This window comes from Dreissena polymorpha, chromosome 10 (genome assembly GCF_020536995.1).
Source record: "Dreissena polymorpha isolate Duluth1 chromosome 10, UMN_Dpol_1.0, whole genome shotgun sequence".
Taxonomy (NCBI): domain Eukaryota; kingdom Metazoa; phylum Mollusca; class Bivalvia; order Myida; family Dreissenidae; genus Dreissena; species Dreissena polymorpha.
Window position 1 is genome coordinate 18,290,887 of NC_068364.1, and position 9,094 is coordinate 18,299,980.

The window sequence follows — 9,094 nt, forward strand, 5'->3', positions numbered from 1 at the left end:
TTAATCTTGGCGGGTTACTAAATTAAAAATCAAAGCATGATAGTCACAATGCTACATGCCATTTTTAAAATATGATAACAATACAGTAACCCAAAAAAATAGCAAAAAAAGGCGGGGAATGCTATCAAACATATATCACGATAATCTTTGGAAAACAATTAATGTCATTATATTAAAGTGTGTCGTAGATATCACATGTTTACGATTATGTAACATGTTGAGCAAATGTGAAAAGTTTTTAGCTAAAACGATAATACATAACATAAAATGTATTTGCACCACCGTTTGATCGCTTCCCCAGCGACGACGTGGATCATACGGACCGGCTGAGATAGTTATACATGTTCGTCGGAGAGCCGAGGTGTAAGTATTTCCATATTATTTATATTATAAGTATTGGATTGAGCAGGTTGAGTGTGTTCTTTTGAAAGCCTAAGTAAGAAGACAATGTGAACGTAATCCCTACCTTCCTAAATTGCTTTCATTCAAGAAATCCGTTAGAATGTGGTACAAAATCAAACAAAATTTACCACTCTCTCAGTCAAACTCTACTTTGACAGGATTTAGACCAAAGGTAAATATGAACAACATTTTATTGAATCTGGAATCATTTTTTTCGGGTATTCCAATTACAATATCTAAAATAAAAAAACAAACATTTTTATCAACGATTAAATTCGAGTTGGTTTTTAAAAAACGCCTCATGCTGACGGCCGTGACTAATTATTTGATGGTCATGATAACGGCTACGAAACGAAATTATGTATTCGGCTATTCGTACGTTTGAAGAAACTGCAAATTCCAATAGAATGCTGATTTTTATTTATTTTACTGTTATTTTATGTTTCACAATACGCAGAACAATGGTGATATAATTTCCGTGCAGACATGTATTTGTAATACATCTAATGGATGCATCCAACAATTTTGATATGAATTAAGAATACATGTGTATATGCAGTATACTGTAGTTACTTTTATAACAGTGCACCGAGTTAATCTAAGAATATACATATTATAACAAAACATGTATACACCCTGACGATTATTTGTCCAATGTTAATTGTGTTTTTATCAGAATTGACCTATTATGTTTGAATGTTTTTATAAGACGCTAAAGATTTGAACTCACTTGTGAACCTAGTTTATTTCACCACACACGTCTACGTGTCACCGACCTTTAACCGGATGACTCCATTTTTAAATAAGCGTCTTCATTCCCACAACAGTAAAGGGGCTACCCGTTTCGAAGATATGATTACATGCTCTAAATGTATCGCGATTAAAACGAATTGCCTACAGATCAGCGATCCGACAATAAACAAACCACATACTGGCGGACATACTCCAACTTCTATCCAAGGAAGGTGTGGAGCATTCTACTAAATTGTGAAAACACACTTTAATGTATTCATACGATAATCGATAGCTTTTTATACACACATATGAGAACGTGTCAATTACCAGTCAACGACTAGCGACTGCTCATATTTTACGTGAGTGTTCAATGCATTGAATTACAACAACATCAAGTGAAACATTTTGAAACATAAAACGTTCCAATCTATTTGGTAATTTGAATATATGCAGAACATGTATCTGCAGTAATTTGAGAATAATTGTCTTATATGACTGTTTTGTAAACAGGACCGTATGAGAAAATATAAGTATATGCTCCTTAATAATGCATAGGGTATTAACGTGTGAACCTTTCATTTGCATCTCGTGTTTAGGATAGGTGAAGGTTCAGTATATGTTAACATGGTGGAATATTTGGGAGAGTCGCTTTGAAATGGGATACGTACTCATCAAAATATGCACGCAATATACATCTCCGCTTCATTATGCTTCTTACATTGAAATGTACCTTTTTAACTTTATTGTAATTCATTTCTTTCAGCGTATTTCGTTCGTATTGAGGTTAAAATAACAAATAGCACGCCGTTTTCGGTATTTCCTTGCAAGATAAACATGCTTCCTCGTGTCTTTAGATGTCGGAACGCAATCAACCTATTTTTCTTATGCGCGTTGTACGACTACACATATGGAATACTATTCTCGTTCTGCACCAAAGTGTACATGAGAAGCTTGCACTACACATGTGCAAAAATCGCCATACAGTGTATTGGTTGTGCGTTATTAACTTCACGCATGCATTACCATGATTATTATTTGAATCAATTTTAAAATGATTATCTACCTAAATTTTATAAATGTTCTCTTCAATTTCCACTTTCCTCTCCAATTTGTATGTGTGTATACGTGCTAAGGAGTGAACGACAAATGCGCATCATAACGCAAGTACATGCATTGTTTGAGTATATTTATAAAAAGACACACTTTTTCTAGTGTTGAATACTCGTTAAATGTCTGCGATATCACGTTTAAAAATGTTTTGTACGTGTGGGAATTCAAGAAAGAACACGTGGGATGTAAATACATGTACACACATTTATGGTTTTATCATTCAGGTAAACGAGTATAGGTTTTTTTAGTTAGGGTGAGTTTTTTAATTGACATATTGACCCTATCCTATTGAAAGGAAACATTCATAACGCACGAAAAATACATTAGACTAAATGCACCAGAATGTGGTACCTATTCACGAAATTTGGTCGCTTTTGTCGTAAATTTGGTTCGATGGAAAAACTATTATATCATGTGAACGATAATATTCATCACTGTACCACTTGTAAGGGGCGTTATGACTTATATTTTATATATACAATATTAACAAAACGTAATCAACAAAGTCGCAGATATGCTATATTAATAAATCTAAAATTGTAAGAGCCGCTGTTAAACACAGGATTTATACTGAAAGGGAATGACGAACCAAATATGGTAAAACATTTTCACACAGCTTACAATTGCGTAAGTTCGATGTTATACCAAAACCATTCCTTTACTAGCGTGCGGTTAGAGCGGCTGCCTTTGAATTAAAATGCTTAATGTATCCGATTTGTTCAACCACTTGATAAATAACATAGAGTCGTAATAAAAACCTACTATCATATTAAAAGACGTTTGAATAGTTAAATGATAATGCAGTTTTTGTTGTTATTTTGATATAAAGTTGTACACATTAGAAACAACTTATATGTTATAAGTATGACCTAAGCGACACAGTGTTTTAGTTATTGGACATGATTTATTTCAAGTATATTAGATAAAAGTGAACACGTATCCACTAAATGTAGGTGCATACGTGGGTTAAAACTGTTAAATGTAGGCTATACTCAATATTTTAATAGCATTTTGTAAAAATAAGTGCATTTAAAAGCAATGAAAATACATATATCAGATTTCTTACCTATGAACCGAGGGGTTAATGGTACAACGTTAATTATGGCTAGAGAACCGGATTTGGTGCTCACGTTAATCTCTTGCATATTCTGGGTTCTTTGCACAAAATTACCATATAGAAGATGCAATACGTACTAGAACATTTCATTTAATTTGCAAATTCGTTTTAACTTCATTTGTTGAATGATATTCGTGGTAACCCTAACCCCAGTTAAATAGCTTTGTGTAACTGTACGTAGATCATGTGTTGTTTGTATCATACCACTGTATGTTGTAGTAACCTAATTACATAGTTGTTAGAGCAATATTCGTGGTAAAGACGCAACCAATCGAACAAGCATGGAAACATATTCACGATTTACCTGTTTGAAATAATTATACCAAATGCATGCGTTATCAATCTTAATTTAATTAAACAGACAGAAACATACATGTGTCGTTCCTCTGACTTTTATCGCTCTCAATGCTCCGACTTAAGAATGGACAAAACACAAGCAACCATACATACACATACTCTTTTAACAACCGACTATCGTAATAGTCTATATCAAAAGTTACTTATTCATTGTTCTGTTAAAATAAGAAAACAGCCAGACTTATGCTATAACATTTTAAAGATGTAAAAAGCGGGATCAACTGTAGATGATTGTATATACCTAAAATGCATTCATCTGAACACATTATTTGCTATTTTAATACTTTCCGTTGTGACACTAATTATTTGGCAAACCGCAGTGTTTGACGGTTAATATATACTCTACTTAGCTAACCACATCAAGCGATTTAAATTTACAGAGCATGCTTTGCAAATCAGTATGTGCTTAGCTAGCTTAGCTACGCTCAGGACTGTAACTCACTATCCTAGGAACGATTACCGCTGCCTGTCTGCACTGCAGACGACGAATGCTTAGGAGCGTCTGCTATACTACTGCAGTGGGTGTATTTACCTGCTTGTAAGTCGACATTGGCCAGTCTAGTGTTTATCATTGAAATCTGTACATATTGGCTGCTTTCAGAGAATAAAATGGTCTTAATGCATGTCAAATAGATTAGCCTGTGCACACTGATTAGCCTGTGCAATGCGCACAAGCTAATCAAGGACGACAACAGCGAACAACTTCAGTGCCTTCAGCGCTTTGATTTGATTAAGCAACCGTTGGGGATCCATTCTTTACGTTCTTTACGGTTAGATATACAAATATCCCAAGTTGAATTGTCTATCGCGTTTTCAAACGGTTTGGTGAACGTTTATCAATACATTTCATATATAACAATACAATAACCGTTTTTGGCAAAATGTTATACGACGTATATATGTAATTATATACAATCTGAATGACATGAACAACTGATTGTTGCTATTTGTATTTAGCTCATGGAAACTAATGTTTTTAGAATTGTGATTGCACTTGCAGAACAACACGCCACACAATCATGTAATCAAATGATGTGTAACATGCATCCGAAATGGTCCTGGTTCATTACATATACGATCGTATGTGTGAGTGAAAAATTGCAATACAAAATATTGCTTTTTAGAAGCATAACACAAATACAAACCTTAGATTGAACAAAAAATGCCTCTAAATATACGCTAATGAGGATTTTAATATATGTGTTAATAGGCAACCGCCCCAATTAAGCGACACACAATGTTTATGCAGAAATACTGCAAAGTTATCTAATATCTTATAATGTATACCACAGTCGTATAACGATTAATGAAACCAACTGAAGCCACGTGCGTGTAAAGTAGATTATGCTTACTAAAGAATGTAACTAGATCGAGTTCTTAACAACTTATCAACAGTCAGGTAACGGTCCCGCGCTATGTCTTTTTATTCAGTATTTCCGTAATAAAAATAACACACAATATTGTCAATACATAATATATGTTGCATAATTATTTAAACAACAAACGCTCCTTAAAGTTTTTAATAAATATGTTCCAGTCAAACATATAGTTCGGTGTGTTTGCCGTGAAATACTTTTAAATGTTATATTGAGTGACCATGAATACCATGACACAAATTCGAACCGCAAAACGTACTCAAAAAGTAAACGTAAACAGTAAATCATTCGTGTAAGTTTGCATTAGCTTAAACATATCAATTTCTACTATTATAATTTCATTCATATTTCCGTTGCAAATAATAACGAATAAAATCATATACAACTTAGAGACCGGTAAGCCTGTAAGGAAAACAGGTTATGAAAATGTATCATACAAACAGCGATTGTATAAACTTGGAAAATTTAATTCGAAGATAATAATGACACTCAAGGATACACGGGGGGGGGGGGGGGCGAATTAACGTTTCTCGAGTGCGTAACCATTATTTTAGAAACCATTCTTCGCCGAAGAGATATACAACATGCATGAGAAGTGACTGCTATTTGCGAGACATGTACTGTGGGCGTATCTCAACAGGTTTACATGTGATTTTAAACGCAAAGGTATCAGCACATTCTCGTATAGTAAACGTATTTGTATGTTCTCATTCTTCAGGACATGGCAAAACTGTGCGCGCAAAGGTCTCTGCAATAAACACATTTATTCTAGGCTTAACATACGCAGTTTTGAAGTTTCTTATACTTTTTCGATTTTAAAGTCAATTGCAATCAATATTCTATCCTTTATATCATTTGATGTTTGCGGATACTGTAAATCAGTTAAACAATTGCGAAAATCTGCTGGCACATCCATAACATACAAGTATGAGACATCGGTTATTCAAAATTTGATTTTCTTACGGCATATTTGTTTACTCTAGTCAAACGTCGGAAAAGCTTATTCGCTTTCATCGTTCCATAGCATAACGAATCAGTAAATCTACCGATTAACGTTATGTAAAAGTTGTTGAAAAAACTGACACTAAAGAAAAATATATCGGCAGTAATAGTATCATCTGCGGTTTTTGTTTTATTTAAGGAAAATGAATAATTGTATGTGCAAATAAAAGTATACAATGACAAATTACATGTCATCATTCGATTAAATCTGGGATCATTTATTTTGACAGACCAATACAATGTATGTTTTGTTTTAACGTGTTAAATCGGAGAATTTAAACAGCAATATTTGGTTTTAAAATATGCTCCAATACCGTGTCCACAAACAACATCACTGATTTTGTAAGACAATGCATCGGGCAGCACTCGGTTATATATTTTATTAGAATTGTATTATATAATTGTGAATGTTTGCTCTTTTCATTTTACAAAGTTAAGTGCACGAACCATTATACCTTACACGTATTGCATGCTTTTTATATGACTAACATGAAAACATGCGACTGCGTTGTTAATGAATTAATACAATAATAATTTCGTCTAGGCGGTACATAGCATTGATATACGCGTTATGATAAATCATTTCATGTGGTCTTCTTTATAATTGCTTCATCTGTTATCATATTGAGACTTGAATGGTCTGTCAACGGGATTCAAATCGTGTGAATACCTTACTACTTTCAACATTGTCGTGCAAAAGTATTAAGTAGGCGTTCAAAGTTTCTTTGACAGTAACATCAACCTCTGAATGCCATTAAACATACAGACGCAAACCCGATTCATCATTTTAATATGATATAAATTATGCATTTTTATAACGGTCTGGCTAAATATTTACACATGGTTTTCGTAACTGTATCTATGTTGTTTGAAGTAGGAACCCACTTGATGACCTTTTTTAATTCAATATAAGACATACAATGTATACATGTATATGATCTTAAAACAAAGTGATACCATGTAGGAGCAATAATATTCAAAAACATGTTATACAATATATGCTAATATATAGTTTTTTGACCTTGTGGTTTCCTTTTGATTAAAAAAGGGTTAATATGTATTTTTTCTTTTGTTGTTTGTTATAGGTGTTAAAAAAAGGAGAAACACATAATAGTTTTGAATAAGGATGAGTTTCATAAAGAAGGTAGAAAGCATACTGGACTTGTTTATGAAAGTTTAATGTGTTTCCATTTTTGTTCGAATATATGAAGTGTATTATTGTGTAGGGCTTTCAATTTGAATCTGCGGTTTTAAATAATTGATAAAACAGTTCATTGTTGGTGTTTGTTTTCTGTATTTCATGCTGAAAATAAAACAAATCATTAATATAATTATGTTATTCACAGCGTTATTAACCTATCTAATCCCTAAACTGATGTCTGAGACAGATAGTTTAACATTCAATTATTGTTTTTCTAGAAAGGTTGTCAATTGATTCCATAGAAATTGAATATGTTAACACTTCCAGAAAAGGTGTTCAATTGTTTCAATATGTTCACTACACATATCACATAGATTTGTGTTGGATAGGTTGCACTCAAAAATATATTTATTGGTAGCTATGATTCTATGGATGTATTTATATTGAAAATTTCTCAGTGTGCTATCAGTAGTTGATTTATATGGCATGACAAATATTTGTTTCCAATTAATTTTTTGGTCTCCAAGAAGGTTTTGCCATTTAGTTTAAGCTTTAGAGATTTCGGCAGGGTTTTTAATTTGAAGTGTGTCAAATATTTTGTTCATTTTTTTTGCAATTATGTTTTCTACGAATGTTTTTTAAGGGCATGGAGTGTTATTTGTATTTGTAACAGCTTTAATATATATGAGTATACTTTTGATCAATGTGTATTACATCAGGAAATTACTTGTAGGTATTCCGAATATGTAGCATAAGTTATCAAGAGAATAGAAGTCGTTTATTCTGTAGTCATACAATTGATCAACATATTTTATGTTTTGTTCGAACCAGTTTTTATAGAAAAACGTTTTATTGTTAATAGTTATGTCTTTATTGTTCCATTAAATGATTTTACTGTTTATTTTGGTTTCTAAATTATGAGTTACTCTACACCATGCCGATAGAACATTCATTTTTGGATGAAATTTCATCTATAATATTATTGTCGATATTACATTCTAAAAGTAAGGAGTCATCATATGTTTTAAGAATTTTCTGGTAGAATTATTTCCATTTACTGGTATTGGTTATATCTAAATATCTTTTAACCCAACTGCATTTGATTGTATTCAGGAATGAATCTATATCCGTTAATTTGATACATCCATATTCTACTGGTTGAATAAATTGAGTTCGCTTAATTTTATCAGGTTTACCGTCCCATATGAAATTACATATTTCTGATTTTATCTCTTCAATAATATCATTTGGTGGGTTTGGAAGAACTGTTAGTGTATACATTATTTTAAGGAGTGCAAACGTTTTCAACACGGTATTTTTACCGATTAGTGTAAGTTGACGATGAGGCCATGATTTTAAACAATTTTTTAATTTGTGTAGTTTAGGCAATATGTTTTATAGAATTATTTCATTTTCATTGTTTGTAAAGGTTATTCCTAACGTGTTGCTTCATCTGATGTCCAGTTGAATTAAAACTTTTTTTAAATTGACCTTTGCGTAGCACAGTGCTTATACTTTTGATTAGTTTAAGACCCGATGCCATTCCAAAAAGAGTTAGCGATTCTATAAGATTATTGAATGAGTCACTACTGTCATTTAAAAAAGAAGTTGCATCGTCAGCAAAAAAGGGACTGTTTAATTTCTTCGTCAGGTTCTAGCGATATTCCCTGTATATGTTTATTGCATTGGATATAGTGTGATAGATACTCGATGCATATAATAAATAGCGTGGATGAAAGTGGACATCCTTGTCTTACCCCTCGTTGAAAAAGCCATTGTTAATAATTATACTGTTAATATCGGTATACAATAGTTCAACCCATTTAATTAGACTTTCACCGAAATTCATATTTT